Source organism: Lacerta agilis, chromosome 9 (assembly GCF_009819535.1).
Source record: "Lacerta agilis isolate rLacAgi1 chromosome 9, rLacAgi1.pri, whole genome shotgun sequence".
In the NCBI taxonomy this organism is placed as follows: domain Eukaryota; kingdom Metazoa; phylum Chordata; class Lepidosauria; order Squamata; family Lacertidae; genus Lacerta; species Lacerta agilis.
The window spans coordinates 20,560,709-20,579,354 of NC_046320.1; the positions used below are offsets into that span (position 1 = coordinate 20,560,709).

Consider the following 18,646-nt stretch of genomic DNA (forward strand, 5'->3'; position numbering starts at 1 on the left):
GGCAGAACCCACCAGGTTCAAGTAAATCCAGCTTCTGCTCTGGTTTGAGTCCAGTACAGGCAGAGCCACAAATATGCTGCTAGGCTCTGCCTTCAGTGGAATGTGGTGGCATATCTAACAATTTCCTGATACATTTACCTCCAGGCAGACTGTTACCCACAGCAGAGAACATAATTGAGTTTAGGGGAAAGTTTACAAAAGCACTGCAATGGTTTGGAGAACACGATCTTACAGACTTTCAGAATGAATTATTCCAAATTTTCATTGATGATGAGGTTTCCCTTCCTAAGATAATGAAGAAAAAATTACAGTCACTATGCTGCAACTTAGCAAGACTGAAATCTGGTCTGATTAACATAAGGCAATGAGAAGAAATCCAGAAATATCCGAGTGACACTGGACACATCAGCCAAGAGTTTTTGGGCAATCTTCAAATGTCAGATTAGCCAAATTCATCTTGAAACATTATTCCAATGTGTTTAATCATTCCCATAGACCTCCATGAATGACAACACAAAGCCACTTACATGTAAACTACAGAATAATCCACTTTTTAATCCTGTTCAGCCATGCTGAATACAATAGCCGAGGAAAGTCGTTGTCCCCCCCTCCCATTAACGTGAATCACAAAACAATGCATACTAATGAGCTCTGGGAATTGGCTTCATTAGCTTAATAAATTCTTCCATTTACCTGCCAAAGTTTGAAAACAAAACTTCTATTGATATGGACTGCAAAGTATTTTAGATGAGGAAATGGAAAATTCTGTCATTCTAAGAACATTGCCAGGTTCAGATCTGCTGCGAGCGTCAACATTGGAAAATCCTATCAATGTTGCAAATAGATCCATCTCTCAAAAGAAAAATGGAACATTAAAATTACATATGCATGCATGGGGTTTTGCTGGATTTCTATTTGGAGTTAAGAAAGATGCATCTGTGCACAGTGTGTGAATTTGTTGTTAGGTTTAATTCCTAAAGCGATTCTCCATAAGGTACTGGTATGTATGGGGAAGGTATGCATGCAGAACGTCCAGGCATCTCCAGAAAGAAGAATGAGTGTGGACTGTAGACAATACTGAGCTAGATGGACCAATTGGTCTGATTCAAAATAAAGCAGCTACCCATGTTCCAAAATCTATGTCCTTAGAAAGCTGCAAAGTAATATGCAGAGTTGTAGGGAAATAAGCATGCCTGGAAATTCAGAAATGAGTAGTTACAATATTGTGATACATGCTGGTGGTACTGTACATTTCTGATTCCACTGCTCAGTTCCATTTCTTATTCCAGGGTTTGGTTCCAGATGCTGAAATGTCAATACATTCACAAAACGCCCAACTCAGAATGGGTTTCCATTCATTTCAAATTAAGAGGTGGTTGCCACATGGCTTCTCTTGCACTGAATAACTGAGAACCCCACATGTGCAAACAATCTAGGCATGTATGAGAAGCACATGGATAGGGGAGCTGGTTTCTCATTGTTTTAGAGGTTACCATAATTTTCGGATCTTTGCAAACTTGTTCTTCTGCGAATTACTGTGTTACTTAACCACCGAATGTGAAGAAACTTGCAAAAGAGTGTTTTCACATATATTTCTGGCAGCCGGTGTACATTTTCCTATGTGGCCACTGGTGTAAAGGCTGTCCTTACTGAAGACGTGTGTATTAAAAAAATAAATATACAATGCACTGATACACATCAGTGAATAAAACATCCTTGACATAAAACTCACAGTTGGGCAAATAATAAAAAAAGTGAACTGGGTGGCCAGAGTCAGCCAAGCTGGCTGAGGTCCGCGAGTCTAGAACCTAATACTCTTAATAACGTTAGTACATATCATCAAAAGGTGAAGCTTTCATACAAATTATAGGAAAATTGGAAGCTGCCTTATACTGACCCAGGTCATTGGTCCATCCAGTTCCATCCTGTCTACACTGGCAGCGGCTCTCCATGGTTTTGAGTTCCAGGTTTCTCTTCCAGCCCTCTGGAGATGGCAGGAATTGAACCTGGGACTTTCTGCATGCAAAGCAGATGCTCTGCCTCTAAGCTACATCCCTTCCTCGTAGTCAAAGAGAAAACTGGGAACAGTTAATTTGCCAATGCTTCTAAATGTCCTTCCAGTCTGTTCCTAGGCTGTGCAAGTGAATCAGAGTTGGCGCGCTGTGCATCTTTGCTACACACAGCCAGGCCACATTCTTTCTTCGCAAGGCAAGCTAGCCGTTCAGTGCCAGCCATGAGTGAAGTTCATTATGATGAAGCTTAGCAACTGCAAAAGTGACGTGTTGCTTCAGCGTGTGTGGGGAAAACCTACTGAAAAGGATAGGTGTTTAGGAAACAAGTCATTTTTTAAAAAAAAGAGAAATAGGTAGGGTCATTTCAGAAAAGATATGGCAAACAAGGACAATTTTTCTGGATGTCTAGTGACTTTTCCAGCTTTTTTACCCCTGCCTCGTTCAGAATCTCATCAGATTCCACAGTTCAAATCTGACAGAATCTGGAACATTCCCTTGGCTCCAGGGTTATTTCTCCTCAGTACAATAGGCCTTAGCATCTCTACAGTGGTACCTCAGTCTACGAACAGCCCTGTTAACGAACTATCGGTATACGAACTCCGCAAAACCGGAAGTAGTGTTCCGGTTAGCGAACTTTACCTCAGTCTACGAACAGAAACTGAACAATGGAAGGGCACCAGCGGCAGGAGGCCTCATTAGGGAAAGCACAGCTCGGTTTAAGAACAGCTTTGGTTTAAGAACAGACTTCCAGAACGGATTAAGTTTGTAAACCGAGGTACCAATATATAATACTGTGTACTGATGTTGGTGCCGTTGTTTCTGTGTGCCAGAGATTAAAAACTAAGTTTTAGGTGTCTAATTGCCTACAATTATGTCCTGAATATGGAGAGGCTTTGGATAGGTGTGTAAGTATTCTGACCCCTCCCCCACCTTTTCCTCTGCTATTACAGAGGGTATTGGTTCAGATCGATTGGAAATGTTAAATGGCAGAGCCGGCGAGACTTTGCTGTGTCACTGAAGGTTCTGGGGATGCTCTGCAGCCGTGTCAAGCTGAGATGTTTGTTGCTTCCGTTCAAGACAGCAGGGCTGTCAGCTCCTTAAGAAAGCACCTGAACTTTTGCTCCCTATTTAGTCTAGGTAGCTTAACGTCTTCCAGTCCTTCCTTATGCCTCGCCGAATAGCCTTGTCTGGGTTCTGCTCTGCAGTTGTGCTGGAAAATGTCCCTGGACACCTTTCAAATATTTATGAAATGTATAGCTCTTCTTCCCTATAGGCCTCGCTTTAGACAGCACATTTTCGCTCCGACAGACAGATGCAAGCATAACTGTTCTCCTCTGGGGCGACTCCCACAACCACATTATTCTTGGCTATTACCACTTTGTATTAACCCCTGCCCCACCCTATCTCTCACCGTTCTACAGAATAATAATAATAATAATAATAATAATAATAATAATAATAATGCCTGTTCTGGCATTCATAAGGAAGTGGTGGATCCAACTGAACAGGTTGAGAAGGCATGGACAGCTGTTTTGTGCATGAAGAAGCATGTACCGGTACATTGGAGCATCCTAGATCAATGTCTCTTCTCTAGGAGGAGAGATGTTGAGCCTTCCAGGATTCATGACCAACCAGGCAGAAGTAGGAAAAACAGGGCTAGATCACTTGTGACATGTTTCTCAACCCTTGGAAAAAGAGTTTTCCCTCTTGCTTCTGTATATAGAGCTCTCCAGATGTTGCTGGACTCCACCTTCCACCATCTTTAACCACTGGCCATGCTGCCTGGAGTTGAGGAAGTCCAACATCACCTGTGGGTGCAGAAATTTCCCACCCCTGCTCTAGATAGTACCAAAGCATCATTCCTGATTATGGGCTGAGCCAGTGGCCCATGTTTACTTGGGCAAGTTGAATGTTAGAGAATATCTGAGAGGAATTTTCCAGAAGAGAGACCATTCTGGTTGTTCCATGTAAGAAACAAACCTTTCTACTTTGTGCAACATTCGATCATGGTGAGTTCCATCCACTCATGCCTACCATGGTGAGTTCTCATCCACTCATGCCTACCTTTCTGATCTTATGGTGTTAGCAGTGGGATTGTGGTGGTTTCTTGAAGAAAATGGTTGCAATATGTGTGGCAGTTTTTGTTGGGATCAGAGGAAATGGAAAGCAAATGATAAATTTGAGTACAACCTCTATTGTGTGATGTGAAATTGCTCTAACACATGGTTGTACCACCTCAGAGTTCAGGTGTGCGCGCGCCCCCTAACATTTTGACCTATCTAGGAGAAAACTAGAATAGAAACCTCCTCTCTGGTAGGTAAGCTTTTAATTTGAAGCATTATTTGGATGTACTTGACAGACACCCCCCCCACACACACACACTTCTGAAAGTTGAGCTGGACTTTACCATGTCAGACAATTGGCCTTTGCATTGCTTCTCATAACTGAATTCCCTCCATAGGCTTTGGACTACAACTCCTATCAGCCAGAAAACATGGCCAATGATCAGATATTATTGGAGTCCAAAACATTTGGAGGGCACCCGGTTGGAGAAGGTTGCCCTAGAGAATGGTTCTGGGTGTTGATTTTTCTTTCCTAGTGTCTGGATTGGCCTTCAGATAACAAATTCTTATCTGAGTGGTCGTTAAGGTTGCTTTTCTTTTCTTTTCTTTCCTATCCTTTAGGCATACACTGGGGTGTGAAATTGTGAAGATGCAGGATATTCAGTGTGGAGGAAGACTCAGAGGTCATTGAAAACAGCTGAAATGTTACTTGGGATTTCACAATCCTTGTTAAATCACAGGATTAGTACCAAAGGCAACATAGCAACAGGGACCAAGTAGGAATGTCCTAGAGATTGTAGAACAATTGCTTTGGGTTTAGCTTGGTTGATCTTTAATTTCTCCAGACCATCTCCTGCTGAATGCCGCACAATGCTACTCTGATCAAATTCTACAAAGTTATCCTAGATTCATAAATATTGTTGGTGAATGTGGTTTTCATAATTCCATATTCATATGACTACCAATAATTCATGAGGGCAGAAACAATGTATTGATTATTTTAGCTATGCATTGTAGGAAGCTAGGGGATGCGAGTGGCGCTGTGGTCTAAACCACTGAGCCTCTTGAGCTTCCTGATCAGAAGGTCGATGGTTTGAATCCATGTGACGGTGGTAAGCTCCCTTTGCTCTGTCCCAGTTCCTGCCAACCTAACAGTTTGAAAGCACATCAATGCAAATAGATAAATAGGTGCCACTGTGGCAGGAAGGTAAACGGTGTTTCCATGCGCTCTGACACTCTTCACGGTGTCCCATTGCACCAGAAACAGTTTAGTCATGCTGACCACATGACCTGTGGACAAATGTTGGCTCTCTTGGCCTGAAAAGTGAGATGAGCGCCTTTGACTGAACTTAACCACCCAGGAGTCCTTTACCTTTTACCTTTTTTTACTTGTAGCAAGCTACTCATCTTTCTCATCTGTCCTCAGCTAATATAACCTTTAAAACAATTTGAACAACACCAAGTGTGTGTGTGTGTGTGTGTGTGTGTGTGTGTGTGTGACATAATGATGATGTTGGTATGGGAGCTATGTCTCCATTGGTGGTCCCAGTTTCTTGGGGGTTTGCTTCTCCCCAAATAGGGGTGGACATATATATCAGTGTTGGTTTCTCTCAGTTTCTCATTTGTCTAGTTTTGTCCATGACATTTCTGTATCAGCCTTTTAGTACACATTTTCCCTAATATACGCATTTATGAACACAATGCTGCCTGATATAATGTATTCTGTATGTTATTTACACCAAATAGTGCATTTTTATGTACACTTCCCCCTAGTGTATGGATTTTGTATGCATTTTTGGGTTAGAGAACTGCACCACAAAATTCAAAGAGATTCACATCTTAATGGGTAGCTGGAGGATGATTTGCATATTGCTTTGGGAATTGTGGCTTGGGCATTTTCTCCCCCATCCTCATCCCCCCAAATACGTGCTGAATGCAATCCAGTCCCTAACCAACCTGAAGAACCAATGAAAACCGAGCCTGTTCTTGTTTGTGTAGCAACAGCTTAAATTCTATTGTGATTGTGCTACTGATAGGACCCAGAAACTAGGCTGGCTTATCTTGGCATCCCCAAGGCCAAACAAATTCAGCAGATGAGCCCTACTGAGCTTCTGTTCACACCAAGGCCATCTGCCTATCCAAATGCAATCAGTTTATTGGTATATTCAGATGCAAGCTTTTTTGTTAAAGTTTGTCATCTTTGCTTGTTAGCAGGTTTCAGCAATGAACTTGCATCAGTGTGATTTTTCCATTGCAATGTCCTTCCTGCAATGTTCTGCAAAACCACTTTTCAAGGCAATTGCACCATGATTATGATGGCGTGATTATTATGGCATGATTGTGATGTATCTGATTACTGTTTTCTCTTCCCCCTCTTGGCCATTAACACTAAATTCAGTGCTTATTTCCCAGTAATAAGGGGGGGGGGGCTGTCAGTGGTTCCACACACTGCTTACCACCTGATTTGTGATGTTTGCCATGTATGTGGTCTGCTGGCATTCTGGACTATCTAGATTCCTCTGCAGCCTCCATTCTGATTAAAATAAATAGTTAAGAGCACCACAGCATTGTTTGGAAGCAGCTGGGAGAAAGGAAAGGGGGAGAAGGGTGAACTAAAACCACTGTCTGATTGCACCCTAAATTGTTCTCATTTATGAAACCACTGCAGAAGTCTGATAAATGTAACAGGTTTCAGCCATATACTGCCTCCCCATAATTTTCAGTGTGACTGGGCTTTTTCAACACCAAGGCATGCAAATGAATTGTGTCGCTTTTCTCACAAAGCCTGCGTTGTGTTGTGATTCTCTGCCAACAAAAAAAAGGCAGAGAAATAAAATAAAACCTCTTTTGAGTGAGGGTAAAAACTGTCACACATTTGCATTCCCTGCTGTCTTGTGGTCTAATAATATTATCAGCCAGTTAGACCCATGAAATTCCATAGGATTGCCTTGCAGAATGACAGGTGGCCCCCTTTGCTCTTAATAAATCATATCGCACAAACCCACATGGAATATGGGACTTCTTTTACAAAGCACAAGAGAAATTCTTTCATAATTGCCTTTGGTTTCTTTATGTGCCTATCCCAAGTTCCCACAGAAGCCGTGAAAGCTGTTAAATTATTTTCTTATTGTTTCTACTGCACGTCTGGTGGTTTGATGCCTGCTAACTAGCAATCACACTGTTTTGTGTTCTTTTCTCATAGTCTCAGTGGGAAAATTAAAACAAAGCAAAGCTCAGCGCTGGTTCCACCAGCCAGCACAATTATGGGAAGGTCTAGAATAAAGCCCTCCGTCCACCTGCATGCTTTGTAGCCCCAGTGAAGTCAAGAGGATTTATGAGATGTAACTTAATACCGCAATACTCCACATACTTGCTTGAGAAATGTCCCACTGAGGGGACATAGGATATTTCCAAACACAATACTAAAAATGTGCCTTTCAAATCCTCTGGAGATATTTGTGTGCACATGTGAATGTTGCGCGACTGGAGAGAAAAACACAAGGGAGAGCTTTCTTTCTTTATCAAACGTTGTCTTTCGCTTCCTAAAGGTTGTTGTATTGCAGGTCGCTTTTATTGTTTGCTTTGTGGACCAACTAGGGATATATGAAACTCTGCCCCTTTGTTTGCTGTGGATGTTTCCACTTCACTACATGCTAGTATCACATGTCTGAGAAACTTGGTTGCAAAAGGAAATCACAACTGTTTCAGGTAGCACCTCTGCATGAGCATTGGCTGGCTGTCAGCCCGGAAACAGGCCCAAAATGCTCTCATGAGCCCCCACTATAATAGGACTCTGATGCAAACACAGTCTCTATTTTGTTGACTAGGGAAGGGGAGAATTGAATTCTGGGATGGGGAGACAAACCACAAGGATTTCAAGCCGGGGATTTAAATATGCTGTATCCAAATGAATTCCTCACCTTAAATAATACATATTTATGTAGAGATGTGGTGTTTATACTGCATAATGCAGAAAGCAGTGTACAAGTCTAACCAGCAGGTGATGGACCTTAGTTATGCTGCTTTAGCTGGAGGTGTGCAGACCATTCCATACCCTCCAAGTGCCCCAATTTTCCAGGGACCGTCTCAGGAATATGAAAGCCATGCCAGCTTCTGGTTTGATCCTGGAATGCCCCTGTTTTCCCCACCGGTGCTGCCACTGCAAAGCTCAGGGAGGAGGATGAGCCGGTGCTTGTCCCAAATGGCGGCAGAGCATGGGGGCATCCTGTTGCCTCTTCATGGCCTCCCCATGGCTGCTGCTGCCAGCTTCAGCCCTTGGGCAGCTCATAGCAGCTGGTGGACAGTGGATGAGGAGGAGGAGTGTGGGAATACGTTCCGACGCCTCCCGTGTGCGCAGCCGCTGTCGTGCCGATCCCTCCGTGCTTCTGCGTGCAGGAGAAGAAGGAGAGAAAGAAGATCCGGCCGGGATCACGGAGCTGGAGCTGAGTTCCCTCCGCTCCAAGAAAAGCGCGCCAGGAAGCCCCCTCTATAAACGGTCCCTGAGACTATCTCCCGCCCGGAAGGGCTTGTTATGCTTAGTTGTTATTGGTTGTTATTATGCTGACGTTATTATACAAATTCCTAATAAATAGCCCCTGCCTCTGTTCGGGGGAAGGAGAGTTCACTCGCTACCATTGAGTGCACTACAAGGTCCTTTTATTTTCGGCCACCTTCTGCTGCTTCGGCCACCTTTGCTGCTTCAACTGCCTCTTGCTTCTTCAGCCCTGAACCTCCTACCATCTCTCCAAAATCTCACGACCTTCTGGAATTGTTGGAGCAGGTTACTCCAACAGAGGAGAGGCTACCATCATCGAGGCCCAGCCTTGCGGGAGGCACAGGCTCTGGTGGGCATTCGGAGGGCAGTGCTGCCCTGGGCGAGAAGAAAGGGGGAGTAGAGTAGCATACAAGGAGACCAGATTTTTGTTTAAAATGCTTTGTGCTTCTACCTCTAATCTTGCCCCTTTCTAATTTTCATTTATTGGTGTGTGTGTGTTTGTAAATCTGCCAAAAATTAAAATAAAATCGGGAATAAGGGATTTTCTCAGGGTGGTGGGGGCGTGTCCCATTGGTGATGGGGTGGTGGCATTTACAGTTCTTCTTCTGATAGGAAATGCTCTGCAGGGGGGGGCATGGAGGTCGAGGAGGGTCAGTTGCAGGGAGTGAGAAATGTCCCTATTTTCATCTGAGGGATGTTGGTTTTAAAAAAGGTAAAGGACCCCTGTTCGTTTAAGTCCAGTCAAAGGCGACTATGGGGTTGCGGCACTCATCTCACTTTTCAGGCCAAGGGAGCAGACATTTGTCCACAGACAGCTTTCCAGGTCATGTGGCCAGCATGACGAAATCCTTTCTGGCACAACAGAACACCATGACAGAAACCACAGCGCACGGAAACGCCATTTACCTTCCCAACAGAGCGGTACCTATTTATCTACTCACACTGGTGTGCTTTCAAACTGCCAGGTTGGCAGGAGCTGGGACCGAGCAACGGGAGCTCACCCCGTTGCAGGGATTTGAACCGCCAACCTTCTATTCGGCAAGCCCAAGAGGCTCAGTGGTCTAGATCACAGCGCCACCCTCTCCCAGGAATGTTGGAAGGTATTGGCAAAACAAACTATAGGAAGCAACTTACACCTGCTTAAGTTCCGCCAGCTTTAGCTCTGCTGGTGTAGCTCCAGCTCAAATGACATGAGGGATCGACTCCAGCATAGCCTTGGCTCTACTGGGAAATACCAAGATGAGCAGCATCCAACCTTCCCAGACTAGCAGATCTGAGGTTTGAATGGCAACTACTTGCTATGTACCTTTTTGTATTTCCTACACATATGTGTGCTTTGGCTGAGTGGGTGGCCAAGAGCACTGAATTATTCTGCTATTCCCATTCAAAACCCAGGCAGCAATTCCCCACCAGGACTGGGTGGGGTCACTTTCCTGATCCTCACATCTGTATACTCCAAAAATCATGCGGCCCTTTTTGTGGGCTTGCTCTTTTGTTATTTCTACCATATTCCTTTACAGGAACAATCCAAATCAGTCCTCTTAGCTTAACTTCTAAAGTCATCTGATCCACGCAGTGTTTTCCCCTAAACATTTCCATATTCTGTTGGAACTGTTAACTAGACAGATTCGTTGCCAGCCTCCTGCATATTCTATCCGGAGTGCAAACCTTTCAGAGCAGCTTTTCGTGAACACATAGGCTTGACGGCGATGTAATATTGCTAAAAACTTGAGAAATTGTTCGGTTTTGTCTGAATGGGATGTTACACACAAAACAGGTGCTTGTGATCGGACCATTCCCTTCGCCACAAAAATAAACAATCATTACTCATCCAAATGAGGACTCATCCAAGGTTCCTGATGTAGAACCTTGATTGTTCCAGGGTTCTGCATAATATCAAAGCCTCACTGAGTAGAGGAGGATTTGTCCCTTCAGATAGTCATTCCTCCAGCTCAAAGGGTGATGGAAACTGCAGGCAGAACTAGCATGGCTGTCCCTGCACCCCACACCCCCATATCGCTTTCCCCAGTTACAGGAGGCCTGAATAGGGCTGTAGTATGATGACATTGTCCACCTAGGCAAACAGTCCTTCTTAAAGGGAAAACATACTCAGCAAATGCTGGAGATCACAGTGGGGAGGACATGATCTCTAAGATGTGGTACCTAAGACAATTAGGGATTTATGAGTTTTAAGCAACACTTTGAATTAGTGTGGCCAGGTGAAAAAGAGGACGGGGCTCCTGTAGCTTTAGTAGTTATGTGTAACAGCAGTTAAAGGTGCAAGAATCATAGAATTGTAGAGTTGAAAGGGACCCCAAGGGTCATCTAGTCCAACCCCCTCCAATGCAGGAATCTCAGCTAAAGTATCCGTGACAGGTGGCCATCCAACCTCTGCTTAAAACCTCCAAGGAAGGAGAGTCCACAACCTCCCGAAGGAGACTGTTCCACTGTCAAACAGCTCTTACTGTCAGAAACTTTTTCTGTATGTTTAGTCGGAATTTCCTTTCTCCTTTCAAGAACTCTGCCCCCCCTTTTTTTGTCTGGGTGCCCCACCTTGAATTGTGTTTGAAAGGGAACAGAGGGTAGATATCTGCCTGTGTACAACATGCTTGTATCCCCTAATCCTTGGCAGATGCTGCACTAGCCACAATGCTGCAGTATCTATATCTATATATGTATATCTCAGCCTCTCCAGCAAGAATTCTGACCTCACCAGGCCAGCTTTAATTGCTGGGCTGAATTTGCTTGTACTGTATGTGAAAAACAGCCAGCTAGTTGTTCACCCAGCAGCACTAGATAAAATTTGTAGAAACGGAATTTGTCTAACTTGCAGTCCAGCCTTTTGTATTTCTTCCTTCCCAGGGAGAGCAACTACCAAAACTAAGATCTGACATGTTTTCCTTAGAAAGGGACCGTCCTCTAGAGACCTAATGCTTTTCATCCATCAGCAAAGGTTCTGTTGGGGTTCATTTATGCAACAGCAGATCTTTTTCTCCTCTCAAGCTAAAAGTCATTAGTTTAGCTAATGTTTATCTTGCAAAACCTTTTACAATCACAAACGCATCAATAAAACCCCAAAATCTGGCAAATTTAATTGCTAGAAAATAAAAAAAGTCTACTTGTATCTTAAGGGCTGGTAATTAAAATCTCATGTTCCCTTCTTATTTCAGCAACTACAAATGTGATGTTCTCGTGAAATCTTTAAAGTTTATTGCAAAGCCTCAAGAGTACTTTACACATGGTTCAGACATGACTCTGGTGATTTGGGCTATTTCGATTGCCTCATGAATGAATATCTATCTTGAGACCTGAAATGGTTGTTTCATATTATTAAAATATATTCATAATCCGCAATGCCGTTGATCTGCATCTGCTTCATATTTAATATTAGAACAGTTGAGGGGGCGGGGATGAGGGTGACTCAGAGATAATATATGCTCCATGTTTCCTCCTTTATTAGATGGCTAGTCTAATGCGCCTCCTATATGGTTCGTTACTCCTACATGACTTACAAGGAACATAGCCTTGTATAGAACTTGCATCTGTACATTTAAAGCAGTATTATACCATTTAAAACCACCATGGCTTCCCCCAAAGGACCCTGGGAAGTATAGTTTGTTAAGGGTGCTTTGACTTGCTGGGAGACCCCTGTTTCCCTCATAGAGCTTTAATTTTCAAAGTTCCTTGAGGAGAGGGATTGACTGTTAAATTGTAGCTTTGTGAGATGAATAGGGGTATGATACTGCTTTAAAGGTATAGTGTAGATGGGGCCTGAGTCAGACCATTGGTTCATCTAGCTCGGTACTGTCTACCCTGACTGCCAGAAGCTCACCAGGGTTTCAGACCTGGAGATGGCGAGGATTGAACCTGCAGGCAATACAGATAATCTGCCACGGAGCTATGCTTCTGGCCCCTCCCCACTCCATCTTTGCCACTCGATTCTGGCCAGGAATGACTTTTCCAACTTCTGTATGCTGACCGTGTCTGTTCTTTGACAATGCAAACCAAGCCGCTGTAAGGAACGCTCAGGTAAATGCTATGCAATCAGTGTGTGCAACCTATTGGAATGTGTTCAGCAACTACTGCATGTCCAAAATGTTGCAGCTAGATTGCTGAAGTGGCCACCTCATGAGAAGAGAAGACTCCCTGGAAAAGACCCTGATGTTGGGAAAGATGGAGGGCACAAGGAGAAGGGGACGACAGAGGATGAGATGGTTGGACAGTGTTCTCGAAGCTACTAACATGAGTTTGGCCAAACTGCGAGAGGCAGTGAAGGATAGGCGTGCCTGGCGTGCTCTGGTCCATGGGGTCACGAAGAGTCGGACACGACTGAACGACTGAACTGAAAGATTGCTTAAGGGTACACCTAACTCCAATTCTCAAGTAATTGAACTGGGTACCAGTAAGTTTCTTGGTTGAGTTCAAAGTGTTGTTTTTAACCTTTTGACCATAAATGCTCTGGTCTCTGGAGATCTCAAGGAATGCCTCCTCGTGGAAATGGGTGGGTTGGGGAATCTATAAAAGAGAGGCAAACAATTAATCAAAGGATTCTTTGTGGGGGGGGGGGAGATCTTGGCAATTACATTAACATAAATCTGATGTTGGAAGCTGCCCAGAGTTGCTGAAGCAACCCAGTCAGATTCAGATGGGTGGGGTATAAATAATACAACAACAACAACAACAACAACAACAACAACAACAACAGGACGTCCCTCTTTTCATTGAACAAATGTTGGAGGGTATGCACAAACTCTCATGTCTAAGGACCACTGTTAAGGTTTTCTTAACAGTTCATTAGAGGCATTGCAGGTGGTAAACTCTGTGGTGTTTTGTGCTCTCGTAGGTGGCCTGAGCACGGAGGCTAAGAAAAATCCTTCTGTTTTAGGAAGGCTTTTATGACTTAAATATTCTGTTTCAGCCAGTTGGGTTTTAAGCTTGGCTCTGCTTTATCATGCCTTTAGTTCTTGTTTTATGATCTTGTTTTTATCATTTTTATTGTCTGTACTTTGCTTCAGGGACCTCTTTGGCTGGGAAGCAGGTGAAACGATAGATAGGACTGCCTCAGCTGTGTGATGAATACTTTCTGGAGGAAGCAGAGCTTCTTAACAGCTGCATGGCAGGAAAAAATAAAATAAGATGCAGGTTTATCCAGCATGGTGATGATGCCATCTCAGAAAGGTTAGGCCTGCTCAGTTTCTGCAATAATTCAAGGTGTACACTGAGGATGGCCACCTGAACTGCATTTCCACAGTAGAGTTGCCTATGGGCCCATCAAACTGGTCTTATACTGAAGGTATATTTAGGGTTCCTTACACCTACAAAGTTGTTAAGCTTTTTTATTTTTTTTATTTTTTTTGGAAACCTGACCCAAAATTAGTGATTTTAAGCTTTTGGAGCTGTTTCAGCTTCTTTTTCCATCTCCATACATCCGGCTTTTCTCTAACATTTTGCTTATTCAGCAAAAATTCCCCCCCCCCCCACGTCATTTTTACACCCGGAATCCAGGGCATAGAATGAATTTTCCTGACGTATGGCAAGCCTAGCGTATGTTCTGCAGCATGGTGTTGACATCATAATAGCACGTTAGTGGTGGGCTTATTCTGCTTCAGCTTCTTCTGCAATGCTACCACATTATTGCTGTCTGGAAGGACAACAAAAGCGGGACAAGAACAAACCAGAACATTTGTGGTTTTAAAAAGTTATTGGGTTTCACATACAATAGCCTCAATTTTCCCCAGGACATCACTGATTGACAGAAGCTTCCCCAGCTTCTTAGATCAATCTGTGATGTCCCACTTCCTCTTCCGCCACCTCTGCCGGGTCTCTGCCAGGGAACGCCAACTCTGCAAGGCCTCCACAAGGCTTCTGCTGAGGCCTGGGGGACCTCTGCTCCCATGGATGTGCTTCAGGAAGCCAGGGAGCACTTCCAGAAGTGTATTTCCAGTGTGGCACCAGCTTCAGGAATTGTTTCAGGAGCCTCACTGGGCCTCGTCAAGCTTTGCAGCGACAGTGGCCTCATCGTGGCAGCAGCGGCGGAGGGAAATGGCACCTGTCGGAAGTATTCAGTAATGTATTTAAAGCAAAATTGACTATAGTGGTACCTCGGAAGTCGAACGGAATCCATTCTGGAAGTCCGTTTGACTTCCAAAACTTTCAGAAACCAAGGAGTGGCTTCCAATTGGCTGCAGGAAGCTGCTGCAGCCAATCAGAAGTCGCGGAAGCTGCGTCGGATGTTTGGGTTCCAAAGAACACTCACTTCTGGGTTTGCGGTGTTTGGGAGCCAAAACCTTCCACTCACAAGGCATTCGGGATCCAAGGAACGACTGTATTTAGTCAAATGGCCAGACGATTAATGAACTATTTTTTATTAATTTAAAAAATGGTTGACAACCCTAATAGTTACTGTGCAGTGTAAGCTAACTGCAACAGATGTGAGCAAATAAGAACAAGTGGTTTTAAATAGTGACGACATAATTAGTAATTCTGTTTTGAGTTTCAGTGTCACATGTGTGAAATAGAAAAGATCTAGAAGGAGATTCTTTTAAACAAAAGTGTATAATTTGATCATGTGGAAGTTATTAGTACAGTTCTTTTGTTTCATCAGGAGTTTGGAATAATGCAAAGCTGCACTGGACCCATCTGGCTGAGCAGGAAAATCCCATTTAATTGCTCTTTTGCCAAAAATGTTAAATCACTTCCTGGGAATGCATTTAATTTAAAGCATATGGAAACTATCGAGGAAGGTCCATAGTGAATTCAAAGCTATGTTTTAGCTGCAAGCATTTTTCATAAGTTACAGTAAGGCATGTTATCCTGCTGGGTTGATAGTATGTTAGCAACCCCTTCCCCACAAAAAAGCCCTTAAGTTTTATGGGGCTTGCTTGCCTGAAGAAGTGATGGAATAATATGTTTTCACTCCTTATTGCGTTTTTAAGGGAAATAATACTTATCCAATAGTTTGGTTGATATTCTTAGTTCTTAAGGAAAGTACATGTGGGCTGCAGAAGGGAGTAACGTTGTCATTTCAACAAATGTTTGAATAGTTGATCTTTTTGACATTTCATTTGCTTGGTCTAAATGACGCAATATACTATCTTATTTTCTGTGTTTCGTGCTCAGACCTTCTGACCTCGACTGGTTCGATCAATTGGTTTATTGACTGGAAATGTCAAGGTCAAATTTGGCGTTTCTTGCGAAATAGCAGGGGAATTTCAAAGGAACGACAACAACAAAAGTTTTCGTAAGAGGTGGGAGGCCTACGTGCCCCTGAGGGCAAAATTAGACTGTACTCGAAATATGTGGTGGCTACTGAAAGCTGCAGCCCTGCATCCGCTCTTCTCTGCACTGTAATGTGTGACACAAATATTGTGCTCTCCGCTTAATTGATAAACCAATGAAGAGGCAAATGAAGAAAAACCAGAGTTGTAGTGGCTGCATTTTGTCTCATGGGGCACCTGTAGCCCACCAGACATTTCTGGACTACAACCCTCATTAACTCTAACCATTGACCGTGCTGCCCAGGGTTTTGTATTCCTGCTCTAAATGCATAGGCATAGTCTCTGGGTGATGTCACCCAAAGGAATCTGAATCACATGCAGAAGTGTTTTGGAGTTTTGCTCAGTTTACAATGTGTCTTGTTTTATAAAGGGAAAATCTAAATGGATTAGCAGTCCCAGAGACTGTGATCTTCTGCCCACCAAAGTAAAATATTTAGGTTCCCTAACTCACACTGCTGCGGTGTGGGGCAGAGATCTGCAACATCCACACAAGTAATCCATTCAGCTTTCTGTGTCCCAATGTGCTAGCCCCACCTTTGTCAAATACAGAGGGTGGGGCTATATTAGTCCCAAGAGTATAAATACTTCACCAGGAGGTGTGTGTGTTTTTATCTGCCCCATTCTTCCTCCAAGCTCAGAGCAATATAGAAACTGTTCCGCTTCAGAGATTAAACTGCATCAGGTATCTCCCAGCAATTGTATATTTTCTTTTACTTACTTAAGTACTTCTAAAACAGTGAAAAAATAAAATATAAAATACCAGTAAAACACTAAAGCAGAGACTCAAAGAAGTAAATGGCAGCAACTTACTGGTAAATGCAGATGGAACTGAAAAAGGCTGAGTATATTTTAAACCATTAAGTCTTTGCCTGATGCTGAAGGAATTAAAGACATGGCACCAGGTGTCTGGAAAGTTCCACATGTGGGGTGCCACCACAGAAAAGGCTCTTTTCCCTGTCACTTCTTGCCTTGCTTCAGGAGGTGTGGGCACCTTGAAAAGAGGCTCTAGATTTGTGATCTATCCCCCTTCACTTTAGGAACTGATTTGTTAACCTACCTCGATCCATTTGTCTATGGCATTTGTCTATGGCAGGACCGGAGAACCCTGTGGGAGACCAACAACAACTCTCCATTTGCCGTGCAAGTTGGAGTCCAAGAATATTTAGAGGGCCACAGATTCCCCATCCATGGTTTATATGGAGTATTGACCAGGAAGTACATGGAATCAACTTATAGTGTGTGTCAGTTTTAGAGTATACTCAAATATTATAGCTTTGAGCTAGATTACTAGGGTTAGCATGATTTTTTTTTATGTTGAACTCTTTGTAATACAAAGAAAGAGTTTAAGACTGCAGTCCTGCATCTTTGGTATCTGAAGAAGTGTGTATGCACACGAAAGCTCATACCAAGAACAAACTTAGTTGGTCTCTAAGGTGCTACTGGAAGGAATTTTTCCCTTTTGTTTCAACTACGGCAGACCAACACGGCTACCTACCTGTAACTAGAACTACTGGAAACAGTGGGACTTACATTCAAGTAAGTTCCATGATCACTGCAGATGGTGACAGCAGTCACAAAATTAGAAGACGCCTGCTTCTTGGGAGAAAAGCAATGACAAACCTAGACAGCATCTTAAAAAGCAAAGACATCACCTTGCTGACAAAGGTCCGTATAGTTAAAGCTATGGTTTCCCAGTAGTAATGTACGGAAGTGAGAGCTGGACCATAAAGAAGGCTGATCGCCAAAGAATTGATGCTTTTGAATTATGGTGCTGGAGGAGACTCTTGAGAGTCCCATGGACTGCAAGAAGATCAAACCTATTCATTCTTAAGAAATCAGCCCTGAGTGCATAATTCATTCTTAAGAAATCAGCCCTGAGTGCATAATCTTATTGGGCATAATAAGTACAGGAATTAAAAAAGACGATATAAAACTGTTCCAATATATGGCGACTGCAGCCAGAATCTTATGGGCCCAAAACTGGAAGCAGGAAATTTTACCGACAAAAGAAGAATGGGTTTTGAAAATGATGACTTATGCGGAGCTAGATAAAATGACAGGGAGAATCAGAGGCCAGCGAGACCAAAAATTTATTGAAGATTGGAAAAAATTTACAAATTATCTAAGGAAATATACACAATTGAATACGTTGATAGGATTACAGGAAGCTTTGTAGATACAAATAACTATTATTGCAAGATAAAACAAAGATTAAGTGTTTAAGATGTGAAAATAAAATAATTTATGTAATAAATATAAAAATAAAGGAATTGATATTGTTGAAACCAGACGGAAGGGTTGTTGGAAGTCCAGGCCTGAAGAGGCCAAAATACATGTTATTTAATATGTAATAAATTGTAAATAATAAATGTATATTTGTGAAATGCAATAAAAAGAATATGAAAAAAAAAAAAGAAATCAGCCCTGAGTGCTCACTAGAAGGACAGATCCTGAAGTTGAGGCTCCAGTACTTTGGCCACCTCATGAGAAGAGAAGACTCCCTAGAAAAGACCCTGATGTTGGGAAAGATGGAGGGCACAAGGAGAAGGGGACGACAGAGGATGAGATGGTTGGACAGTGTTCTCGAAGCTACTAACATGAGTTTGGCCAAACTGCGAGAGGCAGTGAAGGATAGGCGTGCCTGGCGTGCTCTGGTCCATGTGGTCACGAAGAGTCGGACACGACTGAATGACTGAATGACTGAACAACAACAACCACAACAAGCATACATATCACAGACATTAGCCAATGTGAATTCGTGAATGTCATGTTTTGGTGCAACTGAGGACATGGGAGCAA

General features: G+C 43.1%; 1 protein-coding gene across 1 annotated transcript in view; it reads left to right on the forward strand.

Annotated features, from left to right (window-relative positions):
* LOC117053516 (rho GTPase-activating protein 7-like) overlaps positions 1-18,646 on the forward strand; it is a 240,487-nt gene that overhangs the window by 70,498 nt on the left and 151,343 nt on the right.